We start from the raw sequence: 17,652 nt of genomic DNA, 5'->3' as shown, positions 1-17,652 counted from the left end.
GACCTCCTTCCTCTCAAAGCATCTTTCTTAATAATTATAACAAATTAATCTGTTTACTTGTTTTCTCAACCAAATTATATACTATAATGAGAAAAAGATTATAGTACACACAGATGCTCAATAAATATTGTATAATATACAATAAAGGTTGTATAAATGATAGGATAACTAGGTAGATAGATGATATAGATATAAAGTAGAATTGAGGTGTTAGTAGCTAAAATACTGAATTTCTCTGTGAATTAAAAATCAAATTCAATTACTTTGCTAGAGACTTTTAAAAAGATTTTTGAATTTTGTAAGGGGTCAAATGGTATCCTAAAGGCTTTTCAGAGGAAGCTAAGATCTGTAGGATATATAAGATTTAGCGACATGGAGTGGATGAGGAAAGGTGTTTACAAACATAAAAAATGGAAGAACAGAGGGACTGAAAAGGGGTCGAGAAACTAGTGGTCCCACTCACAGTAGTGTTTATTTTTTTGTGGAAAAGCTATTCTGTTATTTTGTTGTTGTTACTGTTGTTGTATATGTTTGATTTCATTTATGATTCCAAGTCAGACACAAGAAGAAAAATATAAAAAGTTCAGCATGTCTTTGTACTTTGTTTTATTTTTAAAATTTAATATACAGAACTAAGTTTAAATTAACAATTTGCTACCCCCATCGCTCCACTCCCCAAAAGCAACCATGTGAAAAACAAACGAAAAAACATTTTTAGATTTTCTGGTGATCATCCATTTTTCTGATTTGACCCCTATTTTTTGATCCACTAGCATTAAACGTTATCTCTTAACCTCTATGTACTTATCCATTCCTTTTTCAGGCAAGATTATACAATTATTCTAATTTCTCTACTGATCCATGCTATCATAAATGACAGATTTAAATCTTCATTACTTGTCCCATCAAACACAGGCATAATCTTTTGACTCTTACTTTATGAAAGGAGGCATTAACCTGCACATCCCTGCCTCCTTTTGTAGATCTATCTCAAGCTGCTATAATTTTATCTTTACACAAAGATAATAATATTTACATTCTGTCCAGTAATCATAATAAAAGTTTCCTTACCTTGTCAACAGTTTGACTTTAAAAATTGAAAATCAATGTAATGGAAATATAATTTTTTTACAAATAGCTCACCATCTATGCTGCCCTTCCACTCTGGAAGGGAGAGGAGAGCAAATTTCACCTCAAGAATATATGACAGCTGGGTAGTTTTTGTCAAGAAAAGAATAATTTTATATATATATATATATATATATATATATATATATATATAAATTTTATATATATATATATAAAGAATAATTTTATATATATATAATAATTTTATATATATATATAAATTTCTTTCAAGTTAGGAAGAGAAGAAAGTGAAGATGAGAAATATTCAGATAGTAATCCACAGGGTCTAAGTTATCACCCCTTATACTCTCCCCCAAACCCTTACACTTCTCCAGGTGTCAAAATCCCAGATTCAGAAGTGTATAAAAACAAACAATTTTAATAGAAATCTTTTTTTTTCACCCCTGAAATGTAGGTTGACAACCCTGTTCTCTTTTGCTTTTATGTGCATATTTCATGAATATTTCTCTAATCTCCAAAATACAGCTGTAAACAATTTTAAGTCCCTTAGAGAAATCCTGGTTTCCATGATACTGTGCATGCCATTTAGTAGACATGGCAAATAAACTACCTGAGCAAGAAGTCTTAAGGAAGAGAGCTCAGCTCTTTTTCTTCCTAGATTCAGGTTGGGAGGATAGTATTTTTGTTCATTAAATGTTAACTAGGAGTACACACAGTACTAGGTTATAGAAAGATGAACAAAAAAGTATTATCAGAGTGATAGACGAAAAGGAATGAAGATATAGAAAGTATTACTGATATATTTAACAAGTTAAATTGAAAGATTTAGACTGTAAATTTTGTTTTCTAAGTATAGTTTCTTGTTAAGTGCCTACTGACAGCTAATTTTTTTTTAATTGGTGTTCAGAAAATACATAAAACAGCAGTAAGCACAAAAAAAATCAATTTTGAGGGACACATTATTTGAATGAAATGTATGAAAACTACAAGTTGATAATAAAACTTAATATTTTTAATGCTGAAAGATAAGGAAAAAAATCATACTCCCCTAAACCACACTCCATGGTCTATGGAGAAATAAAAATTGACATTTACAAAAGTTATTTTAAACAGATAACTTTAAAAACTGTAGTCATTGTTATCTATGGGTTAAGTTATTTTAAACAGATAACTTTAAAAACTGTAGTCATTGTTATCTATTAGCCAAAGCAAATCGATAGGTTTAAATATTTTAATTATTTGAGAATAAAAAATAAATCAAGCAAACATCAACTTAAATTAGATAGAAAACAATAAAACAAATAAAAATAAAAGCAGAAATAATTAGGAATAAAATCAGAAATCAATAAATTAGAAAATATTTTTATTAATAATTACATTTGAGACCAGGTTCAATAAAAATTACAAGATATACCAGTTTTTTGAAATCCAAAAAACTAGAGAGAAAAACAAATAAATATTTAAAAAATATAAATGACTATATAAACAGACATGGTAGATATTTTCAAAAATATAAGAATATTACACATAACTATATTAATAACTTTGAAAAATATCTATGAAATGAATATTAGAGAGCATATAAAAAGTGCAAATTGATGCAAGAAATGATAGAAAACCTAATTAGTTGTAGAGCAATGAATACGTAAAATTTTGGAAAAAAAATTTGTAAAGATTTACCTCCAATAATAACGACCTGACTTACTTGCATTATCTCTAAAAACGTAGCTACAAATAATTTTTTGCTATTGATATTGTTCCAATACATCAAAACTCCATGTTTTCAAGACTAACCCAAACTTAACTCAAAAGTTTGACAAACTTAATAAACATAGATTAACTATAATACAATCTCAATTATACTGTTTTGAACTCTATGAAATTTCTAATACATATTTTTTACTTACTTATAGCAAATTAATAAAGGTCAACCTAAGTCCAAATTCAAAAGTCCTAATTAAATTACAGCAAATAAATTCAGCAGCATCTTCAAAGAATTATACCTGGTATTTCTTTATTCACAGAAGTATGTTAAAATTTTTAAGTAATTTGTATATCTCGAATGTAACAGAATTAATTTTGCTTTAACAAACAATATCTTTTTTTTTTTAGAGGTGCATTTAACACATTAGAATTAATGTTTTACATTATTTCTATTATTGTACATGATCTTTCAAATTATGGTCTTTACTTTCTTCCCTTTGTTTCACTCTTCACTTTGTTTCATTTTGGTATCTCTTATGACAATTTTATAGTGTTAACTTTTTATCCTAATGTCTTTTATAATTATAACATTATATATATAAAGCATAATCCTTTAATTTTTCAGAGTATCTATTGAATACTACTGTTAGCGATGATAAGATTAAAACATTTCCATTTTTGAATTTATATGATTTATACTATCTTGTCCAATTTTTTGTATGTATGTATATTTGTCTGTATGTATATTTAAATATTTTATACTTATATATAATATTTTTTAATTTAAATTATACTTTTTAAACCCCAGACATAAAAGCTAAAGTCAGCATATTCACATTCCCACACTTTATATCTCTTTTTTCTCTTCATTATAAATATATATACACAATATATTTATATTACATGTACATATGTTTATATGATCAGGCTGTATAACATGTAGTATATTCTATGACCAGATTTATCAGCTTTATTTTAGTTTTAGTAATTAAATGGATTCATTATTTACTATTATTTTTTTGTCCATAGGTTTTGTTTTATTTTAAGTCATCTCCTATTTATTTGTATTTTATTCCCTCATGGTTTTATCAAGAAGAAAAATAAATGTTATTCAATATTTGTACAACTTTTTGCATTCTAAGGTCAAAAACCAGATTCTATCTTCATGTATTACACGAAAACAGATTTAAGCTATTATACTACAGAGATTAAATATAACAATAAAAAGTTTTAAAATCTTAAAAATATATAAATCAATATTTATTTGATCTATGAATTTCATAGATTTTATAAAATCTATGACAGGATCACAATAATAAAACCTGAAAGATATTATATAATTTTTTTAAAAAAATGTTCATGTCAAAGATCCTTAAACAATTTCAAAATAATAGAAAAAAACAAAAATAGTTACAACAAATATAGCAGATTTAAACTAATATACAGAATCTTAGAAATAATTAATTCTTCCAGAAGTTATTGTTGAGATGTTCATTTATAAGGTCATTTTTCCATGGTCTTACAGGTCTTAAATAGGCAAAGAAATATAATTCAGGCATTACAGATGGAAGGAATCGTTTGAAAAAAAGAAAACAGAAGAATTTGGAATGATAAAAGGTCACTATAAAAAATAGGACAATTTAAAAGTAAATATAAATATACTGATCAGTTGATTAAAGAATCATTAGAATACTGAACCTGAGCATGTTTCAACTTTCAAAACTTACCTAGTTCTCCAAGATTTTTATTTTTCCCATACTCAAGTTTTGAATATTGCCTTGTAAAGCTACTTGATTCCAAAAACCATGCTTATATGGTATCTTAGGGCTGGAAGAAAGAATTTTTCAAATAATTATTTGAGATAAATAATAATTATATAGGTTTTCATTCATTCTATTAAAATGAATGATGCTCCTTTTGGCGCAGAACTCACTGCCCCAACCATGAAGACACATGGCAGTTTTATACACAAATAAAAGAAAAGTGGGAAAGGAAACGAAGCTTGAAAAGTTACATTACACAGATGCTGATTGTTCAGAATCGCCCAGGGTCAAGAGAACCCACTGGCTTGCAACAGCTGAAGACAGAGTGGTTTAATTTGTGGAAAACCATTAAACTGTCCACACTGCAAAGGCGAAAGCTTCTACCAACAACGGAAAACTCTGCAGGCCCCATCCCTAGCTACTGTTCAGAATATAGACTGTCACCTAATCAATACGTGTGACTCCAGGTCACCCATTCATCTTTCTAACCAGGCAAGCAGCTGCACTATGAAAAGTAACATCTTAAAACTAAACATGGATGATACATTTTATCTGTAGGCAGAAGTTGGCACAAATATCTACTCTACATCTCTAACATCTATATCTAACATGTGCAAAGGGCTTTCTTTTCATTTTGGCTTCCTATGTTATAATAATAGAACACTACTTCAGAAATGAAAGATCTTTTAAAGCTTATCTTATTCTGGGAAGTAATCACTCTTATTTCCTCACAATGAATTTAACGTTCATAATAAAGAACATTTAATTATAGCAGCGGTAACCCATTTGGAATAAAAGTTTGAAATCTGCTGTTATTTTTATGACAAGCTAGAGCTTTTTGAAGATGTATTTTTTTTTTTTCCAGAAGATTCAAGCAATTCTTCAAATGAGTTTGAATCTTCGTTTAGGAACAGTCACTTATAGAAGCTTGCGGGGAAAGGCACTTATATAATGGCTTCAATTTTACTTTGCCAGATAATGATTTAAACTACAACACATCAGGGAGAATAATGAGCTTCTAGAGCTTTCACCAAAACTTCACAAGGTTAAATCAGATCTTACTGTCTCTAACTCACATCTGAACATTCTATTGGATGTGCAAAAAATTGCTTAAAGACAAGGATATATGGTTTTGAGGCTTTAAAATCTTTATAATACAGACACATATCATACAGATTTTGACAAGCCTCCCTGGATACCAAAGATGATCTGTCATGGTATACACAGATCCCATAGAAACAAGCTCCAATTATCAATTTTACCACTAATATATCTAGCTTAGGAAAACATATTAACCCAATTCTGAATTCTGTGGATAGCAGTTTAATTCCTCACTCCATTCTCTGCCTCCAGGGTACTAAAAACTCCCAGAACTGGAAGTTCCTCATGAAAAGCAAAGTAATAATTTTCTTTGCACTTTGTAAAAAATATTATAAGTGATTTTTAGCAATCTCGAATGATTCTTTCTCTTTCCTCAATTTTTCACCCATATCTACAATATTTTAATTATATTGGCTTCCAAAACAAAGTTTCATAGCAAAAAATAAAAAATAAATAAAAACAAAAAACAGAAGAAACAAAAAATAATCAAATGTGCACATAAAAAAAATGGCAAGAGAGATCACTAACATTAAATCATCACTGTTATGCATTATCAGTATCAAATTTTAGGTCTTAACCATCATTCTATCAAATCAACTAAAAAAAAAAAAAGAAACTAACATCGAGATACTTTTAGTTACTGTGAAATATGGGGTTTTTATTTCTCATACTCTTAAACTTCAAAACGAGAAAAGAAAAAGAACAAAACATGTTTTTAAAAAGCTCCCTGCCATAAGAAAAACAAAGTAACTCAAAAGTCAGTCAACCTTGGGAGCTGTTATCTGCATTCACCTCTTAGAAATTAAAACAATTTTGTATAGTAAAACAAGATCTTCTAAAAGATCAAGAGACCGATGGCAGAGATAACCCAGAGACAGTTTTAGAGAATGTAGCTTAGACTATCTAGAATCTCCAATAAAAGCATCGGATCCAAAAGTGAATCCTTTTATTGAAGAGAACTTGCTTAACAATGAAGAATCTCAAAATAGAATGTGCCTAGCCAGGGCTAGCTACATAATTTGCTGGGCTCAGTGCAAAATAAGAATGCAAGGCCCTTTGTTCAAACATCAGGGGGAGAAAAAGCTTTTTTTTTCTTTTTTCTACCATCTCTCTCTCTTTCATCGTCTTGGATTTTTATTTGCTATTTGAAGTTGCATTCTCTCCACCACAAGGATACAAGTGGGTAAGCATGGACCTTCACAGGAACACAGGACCCTGGTGTTGATTTAGCACACAAGGCCCTTGTGACCAATTACTGCCCTCTCCATGCCTGCTCCCAGCTTCCTCCAGCGTTGGAAGGTGGCAGCAGTCCCTGGGAAGGGGCAATAATCAAGTGGCTGAGAACCTGACACAGCATGAGGCTGAATCCTGCATGAGCTAAGAGTCCAAGTCCTCAGTACCTTGCTCTATTGTCTCCTGGGACTTCACAAACAAAGCAAAAATCCAAATATAAATTTATTAAGAATTTTGATATAGTCACCGAAGACATTAAATTCTAAGCCTTTCGTGAGTATGTGACCCTATGTGACGTCCCTGATTTTAGTCCCAAGAAGTCAGCCTTATCCTCAGCCCTAGACTAGAGTTTCTCAACCTCAGAACTATTGACATTTGGGGCTACATAATTTTGGGGAGCAAAAGAGAGGTGCCCTGTGTATTGTAGGATGTTTAGCAGCAGCATTCTTGGTGTCCACACACCAGGTAGTTGCCCAGTCTGACAATAAATAATGTCTCTAAACATTACTAAATGCCCCCCGGGGAACAAAATTGTCCGTGATTGAGAACCAAAGCCTTAGATTACTACCTATTTACACAAAACCAGAATGACATCCATATACTTCTAACATCCCCGTAGTGATATGTAGAGAAGAGAGAAATTCCAAAACCACAATTAACCTTATGATAATCATTTAGCAGTTACCAAGTAAAGACATAGAAAGGCATCAAAAGACAGGTTTTATAATGGACTTTTAGTGCTGAGATCTGACTCCTGGTTGGGGCAAAGAGCAGTGGACTCAGCCTTACAGGAATGCTTAGGAGATAGGCCAAAGGACACATTTAATGTTATTCAAAAAGAAAGCGTGGCGTACAGTTACTATGTTATTCATCTACGTCCTCTGAGACAAATAAATCAAGCAATTTCCCCGCAAAGTTGTAAGTCTCTTTAGAATTATTGCTTGAACTGGGAAGGCTTTGTAGAGCTGGAAACAGTTAAAGATCAGCCAGCTTTAGGAGCACCACTGGTATTATTGTCTGGGACACACAGGATCTGATAGAAAATGTTTTCCCCTATCAACTTCTGTGGTTGCCATACTAATTTTTAGTGTGTTATATCTTTATATGTTTACTTTTATTACAGCTTTCTAATTTCAAGTTCCAATATCCCAGTGCATTAGTTGGCTTAATACTATTAGTCAGCAGCTTCTTTACCACCATGACTCTCTCTCCAATACTTCTTCAATTCCCCTTTTTTCCCTACCTATATTCCTGCCTTTTACCCCTCCCAGAGACTCTCTTCACTTCTCAACTCCAGCAATTCTTCCTCCTTCAGAGCCAAATTAGGTCCCGCATACCTGATGAAGCAGGGATGGGTGTTTGGGGGATCAAGGACAATGAAATCCATTAAGCTACTATTCCAGTCTTTCGTCCACCATTTCCTTACACAAGTTCATGTGGCTGATTAGGATGTACTCAATCTCACATATTTCACACTGTTTTGTCTTTCTCCGTGTGCCCACGCTGAATGCTTATGTCTATACCTTTTCTTATTCATCCAGATCTAGATCAAATGCAGCTTCCCTTAAGAACTTTCTGTGACCATTACATTCCACGATAATCACAGGCTTTCTCAATTTCAGGAATATGCATTGTTTGGATAGCATATGAGGCATATTATCTGGCACATAGTAGTCAATTAGTGACCATCCATGGAAAAAATTCACTTCACATTTTAAATCTGTGCTACATATTGCTATGTTATTATTATTTTTCTCATTTTTTCCCAACTTTATTATAATTCGAGGGCAGAACCATCCTCCCATGGTTAAATTAAGAATAAATAAATTAATGCATAATTAGTCACTACTTTAATTCTATTTCTCTTAATCTGTTCCCTCAAACTGAAGCAGTCATTACCAAAGAGGTTTTACTCTCTATCCTTATAAACTGTATTGGTCCCAAATTCAACTCCTCCCAAGCTCTCTGGATGTTTTCTCTGGTCAAAGAAGAAATTGAGAGCATTGACATTTTCTCACTGCTTCCTGCCAAATTATTGACTATCTATCAGCCCTTGGATTTTGTTTTATTGGCTGAATAATTATCCCACTGGGAGCTATTTTGCTGATTTTTAGTCCAAATAGCACACAATAGGCACTAAATATTGTGATTATTATTGTAACAAGAGGTGTACAGTCCCTTATATTTTATTACAAACTTAAGAAGCTTAAGAGAATTATCTGTGTCCAGCTAGAAGCAAACAGAATAATTTTTTGTTATAAGTAAATATCATTTATGCAATTCAGGTAAAACTGAATTGCATAAATGATCTCACAAAAGCATAAATAAATTGGACATCTTTACATTGAGATTAGAACAGCATTGTAAGATTAATCAACTGAGCTTGTAAAAAATAAATTAACAAGTGAACAAAAATGATAAACAGTTGTGGTGTGCGACTAACAAAATAATGAGGGAGCAGTCAACCTATGTGGTGCTAATTAAAACCCATATTTTTTGGAATATTTGTAATCTCTGTAAATCAAATAATAATTTAGATCTCAAAGGAAATGTTCAACAGATATAACCAACTTGGCCAGAAAGAGGAGGAAGTTATAGCAGTTAACATAGGCCAGTTTTAATTATGAATATATTTTGATTCCTGGAACACTTGACCTATCTTTCATTTCTGCAGAAGAAGTACAAGACACGTAAGATATGCAATGATAAGATATGTAAAGTAGTTGGTGTGATTCTGCCTTTTATAGCTATCTGACAATTCCAGGGATTAATATTAGAATATCACCCATATCTTAAAATTAAGACAAAATGTTCAAAAAACTTGCAAATAAAATGATTTTCTATAATTAAGATCTACTAAAGGAGATCATAAAAATCAGGAGGAAAGGATTTGTTATGCTAGTTTATTTTTCTTTTAACAGGAATAATTTGTTTAGAATAGATTCTGCAACTTTTTTTAATTGAACATATAATTAAATACTCTTAAGTACTGTGCATATATCAATTAAGAAAAATTAGAGAAAAGAGGAAATGATGCAACAAAGTGACCAAATAGCAGGAATCTCTACGTGTCAATGAAAGGAAGGTAGAACAGCAGGAAGAAGAATGATCACGACATATTCTATCCAGAACAGATAGACCAGGGAGGATGCACCTGTGCCAGCAGCCTCAAATGAAACTGATGCCCCAGTAGATTTTGAAGATACTGTGTTTTATGCTTGCAAGCTCATAGTCACTCAGCAGGAGACAACTACCATCAATTTATTCCTGTCAATGTCACATTTTGGTATGACTGAATCTGCCCAACATAGAGATCCGAAATTTGTAAATAAGCAGTTTTCGAGATTATATGGGGTAACATGCAGTGTAAGAACACGGGAGTTGTTGGAAACTCATTGAACAAGTAGATTAGGTTTGCAAAAGCTAAATATCATACAGAAGTGTCAAAGAGGAGAGCACATTTTCAATCCTGAAATAAATTTTCTCCTTCTTGCTCTGTCTCCCATGTTCAAGAAAGAACGCACTTAAAGGTGCTTGTCAAAGTTTAGACTGTAATGAATGCAGAGCAGTCAGGCTTGAAAACGACTTTCTGGATATGTTTCTGGAAGCTTAGTGTGTTATTCTAATCATATTAGTGGCAGCCAGAAACTTTGGGTTTATCTTCTCTTTTGACAAGAACCCACAATATGCGTGACCTTTTTGCCACCCTGCCTTCATTTCTACCTATAAAAATACTATAATAGACACTGTTAGCACAAAAATTACCATTATGCATAATGAATGAATCAGGGGACAGACATCCAAGTTACTAGAAAAGATGATACTTTTGGACTGCAAACTTTTCTATTGTATCTTGGGGACAAATTACAAATGCAAAGATGTGACTTCTTATTTGATGTTTGGCATATTATGTAGCTTTTGTTTAGTCCTTCCTCCTTCAGCCTGCCATGGCAACTGAACTGCTCGCAAAGTAACGCAGGTAAGTGGAATTAATTCACTCGTGTAAACATGCTCTTTGACAAAAGACAAAGTCAATTTTATTTCAATATTGGAAACATTTTAAAAAGTGCTTAATATGATTGAAAGAAAATTCATTCTCCTTCTCTCTCTTTGTTTTTCAGTAATCAGCAGTTTCCATATTACATAAACATCAGAATCAGCCACTCATAAAGTGAATAAATACTTTCCTATTTTTAAAAATTACATATTTAGAAAAATATTGTTTATATCATTTTATTCTCTGTAGTTCATTAAAATTATTCTGTATTCTTAAACATTGGTGTATTACCATCATTGATCATTAACATAATGCCCATATTGCTTCATAGCTCTATTATTAAGTTCTTTTAAAACAGTTTACTTTAGATTAATATATATCTATTGATTTTTTATTAAAGTAAGTTAAAACATAATGTTCTCTAGAGCAATTAAATATCACAGAGAGAGCTACAAAAAGCACTTCTATGTCATCATGTGGAAATAGGATAAAGTTTGCCTTTTTAGAATTTCCAAAAAGTGTACCCTACCAAAATCAACTTAGAAGTTCTAATTGCCTGACCTTTGAGGGATATGGATGATTCCCAGTCATGCCAGGTTCTCAGGGTCCTGTTAGCAACCCCTCAATAACCTCTCTCTTTTTTTGATATCATAACTTTGAAAGAAAGTATTATATAAATATCATTGATACCAGATTATATAGCCTCTACTAGTACAAATGAAACCTGTTGCCAAGTGTCATTACTGCTTCATCACCCTAAACAACGAACACAGAACACTCAGTCATTACCCACTCTTGGTTTCTGAATGGTGAAAAACACACATAAGCATCACACTCACAGGAAGCAGTGCTTATAAACAATTAGAGGTCAGAAAGAAAACTTCATTTAAAGTATTAATAAGTACTCTGATTTCATGTATGAATATTTGGCAAATGAAATAGTATTTTAGATTATAAATAAATATAAACAAAATAAATGCATACTCGCTTTTTATAATTATGGCCCTAGGTAGCAGTAGATGTAAATCCTCCTTTCTTTATGTGAATGTTTCCAGATTACATGAATTGGAGTCTACTCTTTAGAGCAGGGCTGTTTACCATTCTTGGGTGATATCTGACTTAAGATGAGTTAGACAGAACAACTGATGGAAGCAGAGACCATGGATCAGACTGAGTCACAAATGCAGGTAGCTTTTATTTCAAACATCAGACAATATTTATTATTAAAGTTGCAAAACAGAGTCCAAGATGGAGCACCAAATGACTTAAGCTATAAACTCATTGACTCATTCAGATCATATATTATTTTCTGTTTGTGAGCTCTAGAGCCCCAAAGATTCCAAATCATCTTAGTCAAACTAAAAAAAGAGTTTGATATAGGCTAGATGGAATGTTAATTCTGAACCTGAGGACTCCTATCAACTTGTATTTTTTAATTTATCTGATTCTTTGTTTCATATAATCGTGTTTACCATAGGAGTACGAGGCTATCTATATATTTAGTCAACCTCTTAGAGGTAAATATCCAAGTTACTTTCTCAGATAAGTAGTAGTTTGGCCATTGGCCTGCTACACCTATGCAAGAACACTTATATGTCAAGACTTCCCTAATTATAAATAGTTAAGCTATTTTTTACTTATTTAAGCATCAATTTATTTAATCTACATAAATGGAAATCTACGTTCTCCTTCCAACTTTGAAACTAGTTATGTGACCATAGAGAAGTTAGAAATTGAAAGTCTCCAGGATTTAATATTTTTATCTTAAGATAAGGAAGTGAAGGCATGATGTTATCAGTTTTCACATTCCATTTCATATAAACATAGGAGAGAGAAGATTCCAAAGCTCAGCAAATCTTTCAGGTCAATAATAGGTGTCAATTGTAAAAATAGTCTTAGTAATGTCTTCATCGAGTAGGGAAGATGTGAGGATAAAACAAGTTTAGTAAAATGTAGATAATTGTCAAAGTTAGGTGACAGGTAAATGGAAGTTCATTATACTTTTTTCATCTTTTTTGTTTACATTTGAAATGTTTCATTAGATTTTATAAGTGTTCTTATTACACAATAATAATAATAATAAAGAAAGAAAGTGAAAGGAAAATTTGGAAGTGATGGATATATTTACAGCATAGATTTTGGTAATGATTTCACAGACTTATCTGCAAACTCATTTACTTGTATACAATAAAAGTGGATAGCTTTTTTGTATGTCAAACATATATCAACAAGTCGTTTTAAAAAAATGTTTCATTACAAAAAAAATTTTAAAAACAAAATTATGTCAAAAAATGTTTCTCTCTATATATAATTACCACTCACATAGAGGAAGAAAATTTAAACAATTTGAAAAGTAACCAGTGAAAATATAAAATACTGTATTTAATTGTTTTTTAATTGTTTTTTAAGTAACACTACAAGCAACTAATATTTTTAAAAACATTCTAAAAAAAACTCTAGAGAAATAGATATTTTTTTACAGAACTCCCACTGAACTAAGAAAAACTAATCTATGTTGCATTAATCCTTTTCAAAAATCAAATTTTTCTACATTTTAAAGTACTCAGAGCAAACAGAAGTAATAATATATTCTTTGTTTTCTTTATGTTCATAATCATACTTAAAAAAAACTGAGACCATGAAAGTTATTTTGGTTCAATTATAATCAAAATAAATTCTAATACTGTGAATTTTATGCCTACATATAGAGTTTTTGCTACCATGATTATTTTCCAATTTTAAACTAAGTCTGAAATCATAAGATAACCTTTGGGTAGGCATTTGAATTTCTATATTTATAAAAAAGAAATACATTTATAGAAAAAATAGAATTTTTTTCTTTCTCCTATATTTTTAGGTATTTTTATGTAAAGTTTATCAAAAGCATTCCTCAATCTCATAGTCAAATGAAATAAAACATAAAACATTTGTTGAATATGTTCTATATTTCCCAAATTACATAAAGTTCTATGGAAACTAAATAGAATAAAAAATGTTTTTTCTCTCTGAGAAGCTTATGATCCAGTTGGAGGAAACAACACAACTACGGCTGAAACAATTTGAGAATAGTTTGTGCTAAAGCATGTGTCACTTATGGTAAAGACAATGAGGATTTAGAGAAATGGTGCTGAAATCAATGACAGAATAGTAAGATAGGTTTTATGGAGAATATAAGACTTAGGCTAGGCCTGGAACAATAGGAAGATTTCAAAAGATAAGAGAGAATGAGGAAGGAGCATGCTATTAAGATAGAAGGCAAAGTTTGATTTTTGCAGTATATCGCAGAAATTATATTTGGAATCTAGAAGGTTTTAATGTAAAATGAGATTTTATAACGAGATAGAGTTCATACTATAAGTTCATCTTTATAATTTAGAAGAAGTTTATGGGCAAAATTAAAAATTAGACATGGGGTTGAGTGTGATTCAGTGTGATTGAGTGTGATGTAAGAGTTATCACACTTAGAGAGGTCAAGGTATCAAGAACTTAGAAAACCTAGGTTCTTGAGAAGTGAAGTAATATAAGGAAAGATAATCTTTAGAAGTTCATGTGGTTATTCCTTGCCAATTGGATTTAAAGAAAGAAAATCTTAGGATTAGAGAGATCTACCAAGAATCTGTTGTAGCACTCCATATTTTAGAGGATATAGTGGTTATAAAATGTGCTCTCAATTTAATACCCTTCTCATCAAAAAGTGGAGCCTAATACCCCTCTCTTTGATTCAGCTAGCCTTAGTGACTCTCAAATGTATATAACCAATAGAATAAAGTACAAGTAGTAGTAAGTCACTTCTGAGACTACATCATAAAAAGATATTGTTGATTCTATCTTACTAGCTGGCTGTTGGCTGGCCTCCATTCCTTCCCACTAGAGTCCCTCCATAGGGTTGCTCATGATATGGCAGCTAACTACTCAGAAAGAAGGCTCTACCCAGCATCCGTGTGAGTGAGCCTTCTTGAAGCATCTTTTCCAACTCCAGTCAAGCCTTCAGATGACTATAGCTCTTGCCAATATCCTGACTATAACCTCCTGAATGACTGAACCAGAACCAAGTAGCTAAACACTCCCAGTTTTCTAACTCTTGAAATTGAGTGAGATAATAAATGTCTGTTCTTTTAAACAACTAAGTTTGAGGGGTAATTTCTTACAGCATAATAGAAACTGATAACAGAATGAAGGTTTAAAAGAACTAACAATATAAATTGGTTCTGTTCTATTGTTGAATTTCTTTTCTAATTTCTCTTTATTTTTTTTAAGGAGAAAAAAAATTGTGAGGTATGTGACAGGTTGACTATTTTGAGTAAAAAAAAAAAAAAAAAAACTAAAATAAACAAAAACTGACTCACAGATAACAAACTGGTGATTGCCAGAGAGGTGGGGGGTTGGGGAACTGGGTGAAAAAGTGAAAGGATTAAGACATATAAATTAGTAGTTACAAAACAGTATGAGGATTTAGAGCATAGCATAGGGTATATAGTCAATATTATTGTAATAGTTGGGTATAGTACCAGATGGGTGCTAGAGTAATCAGGGGGATCACTTCATAAATTATATAAATGTCTAACCATTTATAAAAAATAAAAATAAAAATAAATCTCACATAAGTGCTGTAATATAGTAGCTTTGGTAAGGTTGGAAGGCAGCCTCATTTTGACCTAAAGAGCATCTCGGTAAGATCATCACCTTCAGGAATCTGGTCATAGTTTTGACATTTCAAGGCACAACAAGATCAGGCCCTGAAAAACAAAATAATGTGACCAATGTAAGTTCCAGATAAAGAAAAACAAAATCCAGCTACAATAGAAGAAACACTGGGAAGAAAGTATGTAAACTTGTCCCCGCTCTGAAGAGCCAGTCCAAAATTCCAGTACCCGAGGAATAAATTAATAATCAGTGTGAACTTGGCAAGGTTAAGTCTAAAACAAACTAAGTAGTAATAGAAACTGAAACTTCAAAATTGAGAGCCTGCTTTATGTGACCTCTATTCTTTGAGTTTATTAGCTAAATCTCTCTACTTTAGTCAGTATTGAATGAATACCTATAATCACATGTGCAAATTTCTTAGTTGGCATACCTCACAATATACAGCTCAAATTTATTGATTATCTTTTATATTGATTGCTTCTTGATGTTATACTATAGACTCTCATCCTATTGGTAAGTACTCTCGTGAACTAACAATAGGTAATTTTACCCCTAGAATTAGCACCATGCACTGAGTATGACATTCCTTATTCTGCCTCTATCAAAAAAAAAAAAAAACAGTGCTTTTAAAAATAACTTTTGTATGTGTTTTCTACAAAATAGACTCAATAGAATTGCAAAATATAGTCAATGGACTGAGTTTGATTGTAAGATCTAGTCTTTCTGCCTTAGTATCTATAATAACATAAATATTTACCTTGAGGAAATGGAAGAATGGTGATCTTTCTAACAGAAATAAAATAGATGATGTTATATCTCATTTTTAATGGAAGAAAAAGTTGGGCTAAATTTGTGATGCCCAAAGGATTCAGTAGTTTAGCAAATTAATAGAAGTTGTTCATAAATACTTGCTGTAGTTAAAATATTTGAGTAGCAAAACCTGGCAAACACATTTTGGCATGTCATAGACTGAATGATCTCAAGTGTTAATTTTCATTGTTTGAAAACTGTGAAAAATTCAGTTTAAGTCATATAAATGGAAATAACAAAAGAAGAGCACACATTGAATCATTACTCTCTAACAGTTTAAACAAGACCACAATGCTCTGAAAAGTTGTAATTTTTACTGCACTTATTTAAAGTAAAAAAAAAAATAAGACACTTTGTGAAATTAATCCATATGTCTCTCTCAACATTTCCCTAATAAAATTGAATCCCAATTATCTTATTATTAATCCAATAATGTGCCAACAGCTTCCTTTTGCCTAGACAGATACAAGTTGCCTAGATTCTGATTTTTTAGTCATTCAATAAGTAGGAAAAAGTTAGAGGGTTAATAGATTCAGTAGGCAAATGTGAATCTTGCTATAACAGTCATTTTCAATATTCCCAAGATACAGTAAGAAAGGCAATTTTTATATCTTTCATGGTAAATAATCCTAATAATTAGCAAAACAATATCCATCATTGCATGCAATGAACTTAAAAAAAGATGAGATATTTGCAATTATAGCAAATGATTTAAAAAGGCCCTCAGGATGAGAAGTATGATCCCTAGTGATGTATATAAGCAAATAATGTATCTATAAAATTTTCTACTTATTAAATGTCCAACCATCCACATACCATTCAAAATAGACTCAAAAAAGTATTCAAAAATACTCCAGAAGATCTGAAAATAGGGCTGACGGTATAATTTCTATCATTGGTACAGGTCATGAAAAAGTGAAGAATGGGTTTAATTTAAAACTCTACTCTATTCCCATGATGTTCATTTGAAAATTCACAGTATAGTATTTCCCTTCCTTTGTGAAGTTGAAAGTTCTCTTAGAAACATCTAAATTTTCTACCTTTCTCGAAGAATTATGACAATAGAGACCTCTTAAAATGATTTGTAGCACAATAATTTGGTATATCTCATGCCAATGTAGAACTTTTTACAACTGATTATCAAGGCTCTATCTATAATAAGTAGAATTTTCAGCTAAAGTATATACCACCCAGATATATTTCAGAATTTCAAATCAACAAAAACTATATCTTTTTGGTATAAGTATGTCCCAAATATTACATAGAACATACAGAAATTTTGGTGGTTGATCAAAAATTTAAATTTAATAT

General features: G+C 31.3%; 1 long non-coding RNA gene across 2 annotated transcripts in view; it reads right to left on the bottom strand.

Annotated features, from left to right (window-relative positions):
* LOC120608763 (uncharacterized) overlaps positions 1-17,652 on the bottom strand; it is a 76,336-nt gene that overhangs the window by 39,318 nt on the left and 19,366 nt on the right. For both annotated transcript variants that reach the window (XR_005654519.1, XR_005654518.1), the window contains exon 2: positions 15,488-15,623. This is a non-coding gene — a long non-coding RNA (uncharacterized LOC120608763). The remainder of the gene's footprint in view (positions 1-15,487; positions 15,624-17,652) is intronic.

The sequence above is a fragment of the Pteropus medius genome, unplaced genomic scaffold (assembly GCF_902729225.1).
Source record: "Pteropus medius unplaced genomic scaffold, Ma_sr-lr_union100, whole genome shotgun sequence".
NCBI classification, from domain to species: Eukaryota; Metazoa; Chordata; class Mammalia; order Chiroptera; family Pteropodidae; genus Pteropus; species Pteropus medius.
Note: the sequence above shows the minus strand (reverse complement) of the source record. Positions and strands in the feature narration are given on the sequence as shown.